Source organism: Bufo bufo, chromosome 4 (genome assembly GCF_905171765.1).
Source record: "Bufo bufo chromosome 4, aBufBuf1.1, whole genome shotgun sequence".
Lineage (NCBI taxonomy): Eukaryota > Metazoa > Chordata > Amphibia > Anura > Bufonidae > Bufo > Bufo bufo.
Window position 1 is genome coordinate 480,973,281 of NC_053392.1, and position 13,188 is coordinate 480,986,468.

Here is a 13,188-nt window from a genome sequence, read left to right on the forward strand (position 1 = left end):
GTCTCCCACCGTTGACTTTACAGAATTCAATTTTCTTGCCTTTTTGTGTCTTTTTTCATGTATTTAATATTTGCTAAAGTTGTATACCCAGAGCACTGTTGTCAGAGCTTATAAAGAAATCCTGACAAGGGAGAGGGGGAAAGTGGGAGGGAGGGAGTGGAAGTTTAAAGAGGACTGCCTTATTCAGCAGTTCAATCAAAGTGAGGAGCCGAGAGTGTGTCAGGGCAGTGTGCCTCTCACTGTGGGGAGAGATCAATGGACTTGTTTGATTAGTTGGTAAGGACACCAGGAACATCCAGAACCCACTTACATTGATGGACTAGCTCCAGGACTAGCTTCTATCTGACTCATTGGAAATACATCGAGTTTTGCAGGATAGAGTGAATAAGTGCTCAGGAGTATTGCAATTCGTGGCTTTTAAAGGTAAGACATTTGACCTGCTTTGTAGATCTACAGACAGAAAACACCTGGATTGCACCTTGCAGATTGGCAACCTTTTTTAATTATATTTGAAGGCTACTTTTACCATGCAGAATTCTGAATAAATAAAAAATGAATCCAATTCTGTGTGATAAAGAATTGCTAAATCATTCTGTACTCTGGATCAGTGAAAACCTACTATCTGCTTACTGTGAGCTGTGCGGTGGGAACTGGCATTCCCTAGTTATTCCCTAATCTCATTTCATCCTGATTTATTCGTCCAGTAAGCAGACTCTTGTGATCTGCACAAGCTACCGGCTTTATACTGACTGATAAAAAATGTTCTGCTGGTTTTCATTTTTTTAAGCATTTTATAATTCGGCTTGTTTATATGATTAATATTCTGTGTACCGGGTGTAGAAAATGCCTGTCTGTGAGCTTCTTTTAACTGTTATAATAATGATTTCAATTTGACCAAAGATGTGATCTCTGGGAGTCTGGGACAGTAAATGTGGGGTGAGGGGTATGTTAACATATCTACTGCTTGTCCATGAACCGAAAGTATATAAATGACCACTGCCACCTGTGCTCTGAGAGATTAGTATTTGGGGTCCAAAGGTTACCACTAGGTATGACCTGGACTAGTATTATATATTACTGGGAAATACCATGGGTGGGTAGATAGATAGATAGATAGATAGATAGTGAGAAGATATCAGATGATGATGATAGAAAGAACATATAACTAGGCAGATAGATAGATAGATAGATAGATAGATAGATAGATAGATAGATAGATAGATAGATAGATAGATAGATAGATAGAATGATATGATGAAGAAATATGAGAAGATATCAGACGATGATGTTGGCGATGATGATGATGATGATGATAATGATAATAGAAACAATAGATAGCTAGGCAGATTGATATGATAGCGAGAAGATAGAGATAGACAGATAGAATGATATAGATATGAGATCCATAGATTGATATGATATGGATAGACAGATATTTGATGATAGATAATTGATGTTGGATAATTGATATTAGATAGATAGATAGATAGATAGATAGATAGATAGATAGATAGATAGATAGAAGATATGATGAATATGAGAAGATATCAGATGACGATGATAGAAAGAACAGATAACTAGGCAGATTGATATAAGATAGATAGATAGAATGAAATAGATTGATATGAGATACATAGATTAAAATGATATGGATAGACAGATATTTGATGATAGATAAGTGGTGCTAGATAGATAGATAGATAGATAGATAGATAGATAGATAGATAGATAGATAGATCTATAGATAGACATAGAATGATATTATGATATTATTATGAGAAGATATCAGATGATGATGATAGAAAGAACAGATAACTAGGCAGATAGATAGATAGATAGATAGATAGAATGAGATAGATCAATATGATATATGCCACCATTTAGACTTTGCAGATGGTACATAAACTTTATGACTGGGTGATAGTTGACACAACAATATTTCATCCACTTTTCGACCTCAGCTGAGAATGAATGCTGAAGTAGGAAATAATGAATCTATCACAGCTGCTCATCATTCCACTACCAGATTAGATTTTTGAAAGATCTAGAAAATGTGTGAAGTGTCAAACTTGTAAGGACATGAGGCAAATGCCTTGAGCAACCAGTTTGAGGTAGACAGTTTGGAACAGCAGGAATGGACTCTGTAGCTGAGAGCTTTGCCAAGATGTGCAGAGACGAAGGGATTACAGTTCTCCAGCAGACACATATTGCAACTCTGCTGTATCTAAATGGACAGCTTCTCAGCCAAAGTACTAATTGTTTGGAGATCTCAAGTACTGAAAAGACATGGCTGTCTGCTTATGTGCCTGGCTGTGATTCTCTGTGTATCTAAAAATCTAGAACAGATATCAGCGGGTACATTTTCCAACTATTTAACGTACTTTAAAGTGGTTATAGACAGAATCAATACTAGAGTCTCATTATTGTATATGTAGTAAGTTCTGTTCATCCCTTGCTGAGACTCCATGCTTAGCGTATGTCGGGAAATACATAGTCTTAAATTTACATATGATATGTGCCTATAAGCATTTATGAGCTATAAAAATAATGTCCTCACCATATATTTGGCTGCAATACTTTGATAAACAGTGTTTTTAAGTGTACCCAATGTGCTGAAACCTGATGGACCTCATCTTAAGTCATTGGGATCCATCATGATCTGTTGAGATCCATCTGATCATGACTGCTTTATGAACAGAAGTAATTATGCAATTGTGAAATAAAGTTCCAGGTGCAAACATTTGCATCAGGAATATTCATTACTAATACAAGAGTGGTACTGTTCCTGAAAAAAAGCTGTGTTTTTGTCATCTCATACAACCCGTGTATGAGGTTGTATGAGACCCTAACAATCAGACCCTGACTTTCAGATAGTGACGGCCTAACCTGAAGATAGGCCATCACTTGTAATATCCTGGACAACCCCTGTAAGATGGCCATCCACCTAAGACAGCTGTTAGTCAACTGTCCTACTGATAGGCACATCTGGCGTTGGCTTATTTCCCTTTGGCACAAAAGTATCAGGCATGTTGATCCTTCTTTCCCCCATCTGCCATGGGGTCCTCATCATATGCATTATATGGTTAGCGATAAGCAGATTATTATGTCTTCTATAAACATTATACTCCGCACTATGACACTACAGAGCCAATGAACTGCTGTGTGAAAGAACCTGGAAGCGCTGTAGTGAAAAAATTGGTTTGATGAAGGGTTTTTACTGCCGCAAGCTCCAGAGTGATCACATGTTGAGGTCATCACACTCGCCGCAGGTCCATTGGCGGGTTTTCTGCAAACAAGATGGGAGCAGACGATCTCTCAGCGAGCAAGTAGACGAGGTAAGTATAATTTTTTATCATTTTCAGCCACCATTTTAGGAAAAATTGATTTGTTACCACGAAGCGTGAGGAGATTCGACTTCGTGGCGAATCTAATTTTTCCTGAAATTCGGATCAAAGTCCATTTTGGATACTTCAATTCGCTCAACACTACCCATAGACTTCAAATGGAATGACAGTACTCCTGGTGACATGGTGCCCATTGTCATAATTGGTGGTGGTTCCAGCAATTTTCTCTGTGTAAATGTATTTAAGTACCCATGGGTGACTAATACCCCTCCAGTGGCATACATAGAGAAGTAAGGGCCCCATAGCAAAGATCAAACCAGCCCCCCGACAGGACAGAAGGATTTCTGCCTAAACCCTTTTCAATGACCCTTGGGCCATTTTTTCACTGCCTCATTTGATAAAAGTTGTTCCTTTAGAGCAGGGGTACTCAACTCGCGGACCGCGGTCCAAATACGGACCTCGGCCGCCAGTTGTCCGGACCACGGCCATCCTTCAGAGTGCTCCTCCTCTCCTGCACACTGTACCGTGCAGGAGGAGGAGCTTACCGGTTCACCTCCTCCGGTCCCAGAGCGCAGTGAGACAGAGCTCCCTCCACATGTAGCGCTCCTCCTCTCCTGCACACTCTGGTACGTGCAGGAGGAGGAGCTTACCGGCGCACTTCTTCCTGCCCCAGGGGCGCAGTGAGAAACGGCTCCCTCCACATGCAGGCACCAGCGCTTTCATCCGGCACCTGCACGTGGAGGGAGTTTTCTCCCTCAGTGCGCTCACAGGTCCCTTCTCCCCTGCAGCAGCGGCAGCACGTAAGGGAGCTTCAAGCTCCAAAGGACACTTATGTGCTGCTGGAGAGGGGAGGGGCATCACCACTGCCACCAATGAAATAAATGTCACATTTGGGAAGGAAGGGGGGCGTGGAGAGGGCTACAGAGAGGCGGGAACACGTCACTGACTGCAGGAAAGGACTCCAGTCAGTGTCGTGTTCCCATCTCTCCTGGGCCATCTTCTTTAAAATTAAAGGTAACCTGGGGCATTGGATGCGGACCCCTTAGTTTCAATGGAGTGGAAAAAGATGCTGTCTGCATCTCTTGTGGCCCCATTGTAATTAAGGGGTCCCCATTCAATCCCCCAATAATAGCCACCCGGCCAGTAGTTCACCAGCAAGGCTGGTATTTTAGTTCCTTTGCCGGTGCCAGAATTTTCCTGTAAGGACTGTTAAGGTACTTTCACACTTGCGGCAGGACGGATCCGACAGGCTGTTCACCCTGTCAGATCCGTCCTGCCGCTATTTCACCGGACTGCCACTCCCCATTGACTATAGCGGGAGTGGAGCTACAGTGCAGCATGAAAAAGTTGGACATGTAGTACTTTTAGTCTGGCGGCCTCTCACCGTGCTGCGCCGTAGCTCTGCCCCCATCCCCATTATAGTTGATGGGCACAGAGCAGCGGCACGGCGAAGTAGTGGCAAGTAGTGGCAAGATGGATCTGACGGGGTGAGCAGCCTGTCGGATTCGTCCTGCTGCAAGTGTGAAAGTACCCTTACTAATGAGCGCTTCCATCATGGAACGCCCATTAGTACAGCCTTTTCCTCCACCGCTACTTGTGCTAGTAAAAAAATAAATAAAATTACGGTACCTCCACCTCCATTTGCTCACGCTGTGGAGAACACTCCCTGCTGACTAGAAGCTCAGGACAGGACTTACAAGACGTCATCACGTTGGAGCACCGGTCCTGAGCTTGCAGTCAGCAGCAAATGTTCACCGCAGCCAGGTGAATGCAAATTTTTTTTTTTTTTTGCAAAAGCAGAGAAGGGGGGCACTAATGGGGGCATTACTCTTACTGGGGGCACTAATGGGGACATTATTCTTACTGGGGGCATTATTCTTACTGGCCACTAATGTGGCCATTACTAATTCTGGGACTTACTTGGGGCGCTCCACCATAACTTCAGAGCGCCCCACGCGCATGGATCACATGATCGCATGGCATCTTTACTGTTGGCGTTCAGCTCGGACCTTCACCTGACTGCAGACCCAGGTATGTGGACCTTTAATAAAACTAGTTGAGTACCTATGCTTTAGAGGGTAGAGTCCTGACCAAGATTTTACCTCCAGTAGAAGAGCAGATGAACCCAACTGGGCCCAGTCTTGCCCTGGGCCCCATAGCAGTCGCATGGTCTGCTACTATGGTAGTTATGCCCATGGTCCCATCAAAATTGTCACAATTATCAATAATTGTATTACCTAATAAATTACATTAAACATTGTACAAATGGGATAAGTATTACATAGGCTATTACCTACAAGATCAAAGGGTTTTATAGTGGTGTCGTCTATGAAAACATACAGGAATACAGCAAGTATGGCGATTAGCAGGGATTATGCTGTTCAGGATGTAAAGCGCCATAATATACACTCAGATGTAAAATAGCCTGGAGCCGTTTCCTCTCTCTGCTCTGACTGCTAAAACTTTGCTTTATTCGCATTCTTAATAAACCCTAGTAAACACCATGATATAAAAAATGTCCACATCTAAATGAAGGCTGAGTTAAGAAGATGTATTTTTAATTTTAATAACTTTGTTTTTTTAATCTTTCTATTTTCAAAACAAACCAAAGAAAAGAAACAATATTGTATTTGTTGATAATTACTGAATTTTAAGGGGGTTGTCCAGCCTTTTTTAAGTGAGGGCCTATCCTCAGAATAGGCCATCACTAGCTGATCGGAGGGGGTCCAACAACCCGTACACCCGGCTATCAGCTGTTCTGTATAGCTATGTTGCTGGAGGTGCTTCAAAGCACCATCAACATTGTACTGGACAGTGCTCGTCACTGCAACACTGACTTCAATGGGAGAAGCACTGCAGTGACAAGCGCTGTTCACTAAAATTTTGACTGGTGACAAAGCTACACAAAATAGCTGGTTGTCGAGGGTTCTGGGTGTTAGACCCCTGCCGATCAGCTAATGATGGCCTATCTTGAGGATGGTGGTATAAACATATTATACTTGAAGTAGTGGATAGTAGGCATTTTTTGTATCGATTTTTATGTGTCTGATGTTGTGTGTCTGTCCCTAGAGATGGTTGCTATTCAATCTATCCTGAGGATAGGCCATCACTTAAAAAAATGCTGGACAACCCCTTTTATCTTCTGTCCCTTTTTTAGATGGGAGGTCCACCACTTAAAAAGGAATCACTGCAGGTGATGCTACCCCAATATTTCTCCAGATATAGTGCCCCAGTTCAAACACAATTCTATGAACTGCTTCTATTTGACCCAGAGTGGTATTTATTTTGAGAGCCCCTAGATCACGTACAAAACAACTCCCTTCCAACTGTCTGGTTCTGAGGGGTGTACCTAAATAATTCAGGCCATGCTCCTATTAGTGATAAGCGGCATAGGCAATATTAGTTTTCGCGATATTTCGTGAATTTTTCGCATAATATTCACAATAATTTAATGAATTCTAGAATTCGTGATCTCCAGTCATTATTTTTGCAATTGCGCAAATCGGCGCTAATGATGAGCATATTTTTGCGCAATACATGCAACTTCACATTTTATCAGGTGTGAGTAGATATTACTGATTGGTGCACTAAGTATTGTTGTGACATCACAGCACTATGTCTGTAGCATGTATGTATGCTACATACTAACACCCTGCACCCTGCACTGGAACCTATCAGCTACACTATATCACTATCTAACCTACACTGACTATATCCCACTAACTATCTTTATTATATATATGAGCTAACTAACTATCCAATGTAATTGGACAAGGAATAGGATCCAGATGAAAGCACATAGCACAGCAATGTCACTGCTCTATCTCTCAGAACTGCAAAAAAAAAAAAACAGCAGAAAATGGCTACTGGAGAGTTTCTTATATAGTAAAGGGGTAGGCAATTTCCTATTGGTTGCTAGGGATGTTGCTAAGCTCTGACAAAGATATTGCAGCCTTCTCATTGGCCCACAAGCAAGAAGGGAGGTTACTGAGGGGAAAAAATCTATAATATTCACGATTACGAATATATAGCACTATATTCTACATCTTCACGAATTCTCGAAGTGGCGATATTCGCGATTTAAATTAGCGATTAGAATATTGGCGATCAACACTAGCTCCTATAAGAGCATACTACTAATCTCATTTGTGGACACATCTACCAAGTATATAGCATAGTATATTACAATGTCATCTGGGTGTAGATAAAAAAATGTTCTCTGAGGAACCCCACCCTACTGTATCTGTGGAAAAAAAACATACTCCCCTAATCACTGCTGCTCTATTGTGGGTGCCTGACTCTCTACACTGATCTTCCAGTCGCTCTTTGTAAATTGGATTCATTGATGACCCCAAGCAACATTTAGCCTAGCAGTCATATACCACTTGGGGACATATCACCTCTGAGGCCAGTCATTGCATGTAGCAGCACACATGGACCCATCCATGACAAAGTTTACAGTTGTGGACCTTAATACCAGTGGTGGGAACCAGAGGGAAGAAGGTCTGCATGTTTTTTTTCCAGAGGTACATACAGGCAGGGTTGAAATCTAAAAAGCTTAGAACAAAATTTGACAAACCCTTTAAGGTTTTCTGAAGAACCTGTGAGCAAGCCTAGCTGTTAAACTAGGGAAGTTTTGTTCCTACTTCATCAGGCCACTCCAAGATTCAGCAAAGGTTGTTAACACAAGTTAGACTGGTGTATGGTCATTGGTATTGGAAAGTTAACAGGAGTATGAAAAGAACCTATAGAAGCCTTTCTTATTAATGCTGATATGAACATAGTATGTTTTAAGAAGTGATGGACAGTTGGCCTTTACTTGGGTGTGTGATGCTGTGTGCTTGTCTACCCCAATAGATGGCTGTTATCCAATATTACTCATATACTTTAGTCTCAGTAGCATACGTTAATGTTGGTTAATCTGGGTTTCAAGTTAAAGGGATTTTGCAGTGTCAGCATATTGATGACCTACCCTCAGGTTAGGTATCAATATCAAATGAGCAGGGGTCTGACTGCAGGCACTCCTGCCAATTATCTGCTTGAAGAAGTCGTGGCGCTCATGCAAGCACTGCGTCCTCTTTACCTACATGCTGTCTAGCTTGTAGCCGTGGTACAGTGCCATTTTAATTGCTCTTCCCAAGCACTTGATTGGGAGACAATCAGTTGTATTCACACTGAACCTTTGCTATAACCTGGGTGGCGTGCAGGTAAAGATTGAAGAGGATGCAGGATAGGTCATCAATATCCTGACTCTACACAACCCCTTTCTAACACTATTTGATGGGTTGAAGTCAGGTTCTTGTGCTAATGTTCTTTACTGAGACTGTACACAGTATTGCAACCAGGGGCATGTAAGTGGCCCTGTATTGCATTGCCTACTGTTTTGATGAGCTGTCTTGGAAGGGTGGAATTTAATGATGACAGGGTCGTGTTGAAGGTGACATTTAGCATGACACTTTTTTGCATATTTGACAAGACCAAGGCTATACCCCTATGTATAAAATATATATATATATATATATATATATATATATATATATATATATATAATTATATGAATGTATCTCATGGTAGCTCAACTAATTGGGCATCTTATTTGTGATACTATTGGAAGTTAGCTTATGGGATAATATTGATTAGGTTACATCCACACGTTCATGTTTCTTGATGCCATTCTGGAAACCAAAGCTTGACGTGAATTCAAAAAAGAGGAGTTGCATCTATCATTTATACTGTACATTCTCAACCTTTAGGATTCACCCTTGATTTTGTCTTCCAAAACTGCATCAAGAAACCTGAACTTGTGGGTGATGACTGCTTATTATGTTTCTTTTACATTCTCTTCTATACTTCCAAGTGCAGATACTGGACATAGACATCTGCTGTCAAAGTATACAAGCATAGAACATGCCATATTTCATGAACACTAGGCATACTAAGGTGGAGGGACATTGCAGTGAACAGATTTATTAAATGTATTCAAACTACTCTGTTCCAAAAGGAATTACCTGAAGCACAGAACAATAAGAACAATACTGAAGTTTCAAACCAAAAATAGCAAAAACATTTACTCTTTTTGCAGTGTCACAAAAACCTATTGTATGTGAGTTATGTAACACTGAGATCACCGCTTTGCTCTATTTTTGTTATACTTGCTAATTGCTTTTTAAGCTTAGCAGAATTAAAGAGACATCCCGCTGACATGAGTTTTCAGTCCAGGACAAGTTTTCTTGGTTTTAATTATTTGTCAGCTTTTGTATAGTAATCCTTCGCTATGATATTTTATGACAAGTGGCTGGCATTTTGTCAATGATGCCTCGGATATAAGAAAATGAGCCCTTCCTGCATGTATTTATCTATCTATCATTTTGTAGTCCTGAATCTAGACTGTATACAGTATGTACAAAAAATGATCATGCAAAATTTTGGCAGTGTTCTTGACAATGAATATGGGTAAGTGTTGGTACGACATATGTTGGGTAGTTTTTATTTTTTGTATTTATGCAGCATTTCTTTATTTTCACCTTTTTGTGTTTTTTAAGTGGACAGATGTTCCTTTAAAGAGGAGCTGTCACCTCTCATAATATCTATTTTGAAAACTACTTGCATTCCCCATATAATAAGAATCCATTTGGGTGTTGCCAGTGTGTGTCTTCTTCGCTACACAGTGTCAGACTCTGTAGGGACACACCTGTAACGGATCCGCTTCCGTTAATGGACGCTTCCTAGCTTGCGCCGAGGACCACAAGCACCGCACTGGACACCACAACCACCGCAGACTCCACAACCGCCGTAGCTTAACTGGAGCCGCGGCGTCTTCCTTCCACCCTGAATGAACCTCCAGCATTCAGGACCGTGTGGGAAAGATCTCTCCTCCAGGAAATATGCAGAGCATAGCAATCCCCAGCGTGATGCAGCAATTCCCTCCAATAACGAGACGAGGCTTCGTTTTGAAGGGTTAGAAAAACATGAACTGAACTGACCTCTTTATTGAGGGCTACCCGCCCGTATTTATGCAGGTCCCCATCTGGTGTACACGCCCCTAGGGGCCCAGAAGGAGGACTGTGATACAGGACAGACACGTAGCACTCAGGATACAACACATCCCCACAATGCATCATGGTTTCCTCCTCTCTGCCCTGGAGACACCCGAAGAGCAATTCAATTATCTCTCAGGACAAAGGGAAATCACCAATACACATGTGGGAACAACAGGGCAGGAATCACCACCCAAATACACAAAATCCTCCCTTCTGTCTGTGATATAATATATGGATGAACATAACTATCACAGACAGTAAAAATACACTTTTTAAACATACACTGTAACTTTAAAACCATACATTCCATCTCCATTAAACTCAGCATACATCAAACATAAACACTTCCAAAAATCACACAAATCCCTCCAGCGGATCAAAAGTTAAGTGGAAGTCCAATTTCCTGCCCAAAACAGTTCCATAGATTTGGGCTGTGCGGTCGGTCAATTTCATGCAGAAAAACATCTTCGAACGGGACTTAGTCTCTGGAGCTGAAAGTCCAGTATGGAAGAAGGTAAGGGTCAGCGGTATTCGTGTATTTGCGCATCCGATTTTAGTTCCACAGAATCTTTAGTATACACCGCTGACCGCGTTCGGTCCTATTAACAGTCCAGACATGCGGCATAGTTCTGTTACACTGTTCCTGAAGGGTAATATGTCCCGGGGCCATAGTCGTAGGGCAGGAGGCTAGCCATAAGTTTTCTACAATGCCCAGTGGCAAATGGCAGTTTGTCACAACACCTTCAACTGGTAACACCCCGATGGACTTTTATTGTGGACTGTTGGCAATTTAAAAACTTTTAGTAGTAATAATAGAGGAATGGCACAGCATCATCATATGAAAAGATGCCTGAGTATTGTTATTACTAGTGTTGAGGGGGGAAAAAGCATTCAAAATTGAATTCGGTCCGAATTTTAGGAAAAATATAATTCTAAACAAAGCCGAACTTCCTCACAAATTCATGGTAATGAATAATTTTTCCTAAAATGATGGCTGGAATTGTCTTAGAATGGTCCCTCACATGGTGATGATGATGTCACCATGTGAGCATGCTGGGAGCATGCGGTGACGTCATCATGCTCAGCGCAAGGTCCTTCGGCAGGTCTTTTTCAATCAAGAGAGGAGCGGACTGCCTCTGTGCGCACAAGTGGATGAGGTGAGTGATTTTATATTAGTTTTTTAACCCAAAAGGCCATATTACACTAGTGTATTACCATTTTTAATGAATATTAGACAGGTGCCTTTCTGTCTAAGCGGCTGTTAAAAAACATCCCATTGATTGATAGGGTGAATGGGGTTTTAACATAGCGATTCATGATTAATGAATTCATAACAAATCAAATTTCTTGTCAAACTTCGGCGAAGCTGCCTAATCAAATTTCCCAAAACTTCGCTCATCTTTAGTTATTACATGAGTAATGCAAATAGTTACTGAAACAGACATTTCAGAGTTTAACATTTTGGTACCTTCAGAACTAATTATTCGTTTTTAGTAAAGTTATATGGTTTTAATTTATATTAGTTTGAAGAATGGCCATTCCAGAACCAATTATTATTATTAAAACCTGAGGAATTACTGTAGGGCATTATAAGATATATTATAAAGTGTTGTTTTTTTTTGTGTTTAGAAATTTTTATGCATTTTTGTATGGGTTTTTTTCTGCACTGCAAAATGCTCTTTTAAGCCATTTTAAGGCATTTTTCCCATAGGCGTCTCTATAGTTTAAAAATGCCTGAACAAATACATATTTAATTGAAGGTGTTTAAATATACAGTATTTAATATGTTAGAAAAAAAAAAGGAGCAGATAATTAATTGGAAATATCTTATGTGTTAGTCTTTGGGTACTAATACCCCCAAAGGGCTTTGTAGACTATGCTGCTTAGATTAATAGTAAATCAGGAAAAAAAAAAATTCAATAAAGGGGTTTCATCGATGTATTGTTATGTTGGGAATTGAGTTTTCCCTCTGAAAAAGATGCCCTCAATCAGGGCTGATTACGTTTGCTCTACTGCTCCAAATTAATAGTAACCCCAAGGGTTTTACGTGCACGGAAGAAAATAACTATGACACACACACTGGGGTCAAAGCAAATTCTTGTTTAATACAGGAAGTACAGCAGTTTATATAGACATCAGGCATTCCCCCTGAGGCATGTGGCATTGCTACATTGCCTGAAATATGAAAATAAGAAAAAAGATAACACTTAGCATCTGCTCATTGTGCATTGTTTTACTAACTGTGGTATGTGAACTACAGTACAGACCAAAAGTTTGGACACACCTTCTCATTCAAAGAGTTTTCTTTATTTTCATGACTATGAAGGCATCAAAACTATGAATTAACACATGTGGAATTATATACATAACAAACAAGTGTGAAACAACTGAAAATATGTAATATTCTAGGTTCTTCAAAGTAGCCACCTTTTGCTTTGATTACTGCTTTGCACACTCTTGGCATTCTCTTGAGCTTCAAGAGGTAGTCCCCTGAAATGGTCTTCCAACAGTCTTGAAGGAGTTCCCAGAGATGCTTAGCACTTGTTGGCCCTTTTGCCTTCACTCTGCGGTCCAGCTCACCCCAAACCATCTAGATTGGGTTCAGGGCCGGTGACTGTGGAGGCCAGGTCATCTGGCGCAGCACCCCATCACTCTCTTTCATGGTCAAATAGCCCTTACTTTCAAAGTTTTCCCAATTTTTCGCCTGACTGACTGACCTTTATTTCTTAAAGTAATGATGGCCACTCGTTTTTCTTTACTTAGCTGCTTTTTTCTTGCCATAATACAAATTCTAACAGTCTATT

General features: G+C 40.8%; 1 protein-coding gene across 5 annotated transcripts in view; it reads left to right on the forward strand.

Annotated features, from left to right (window-relative positions):
* Positions 1-216: 216 nt before the first annotated feature.
* Positions 217-13,188, forward strand: part of VIT (vitrin) — a 184,448-nt gene continuing 171,476 nt past the window's right edge. For all 5 annotated transcript variants that reach the window (XM_040429529.1, XM_040429533.1, XM_040429530.1 and 2 more), the window contains exon 1: positions 217-423. The gene's annotated coding sequence lies outside the window, so the exon portion shown is untranslated. The remainder of the gene's footprint in view (positions 424-13,188) is intronic.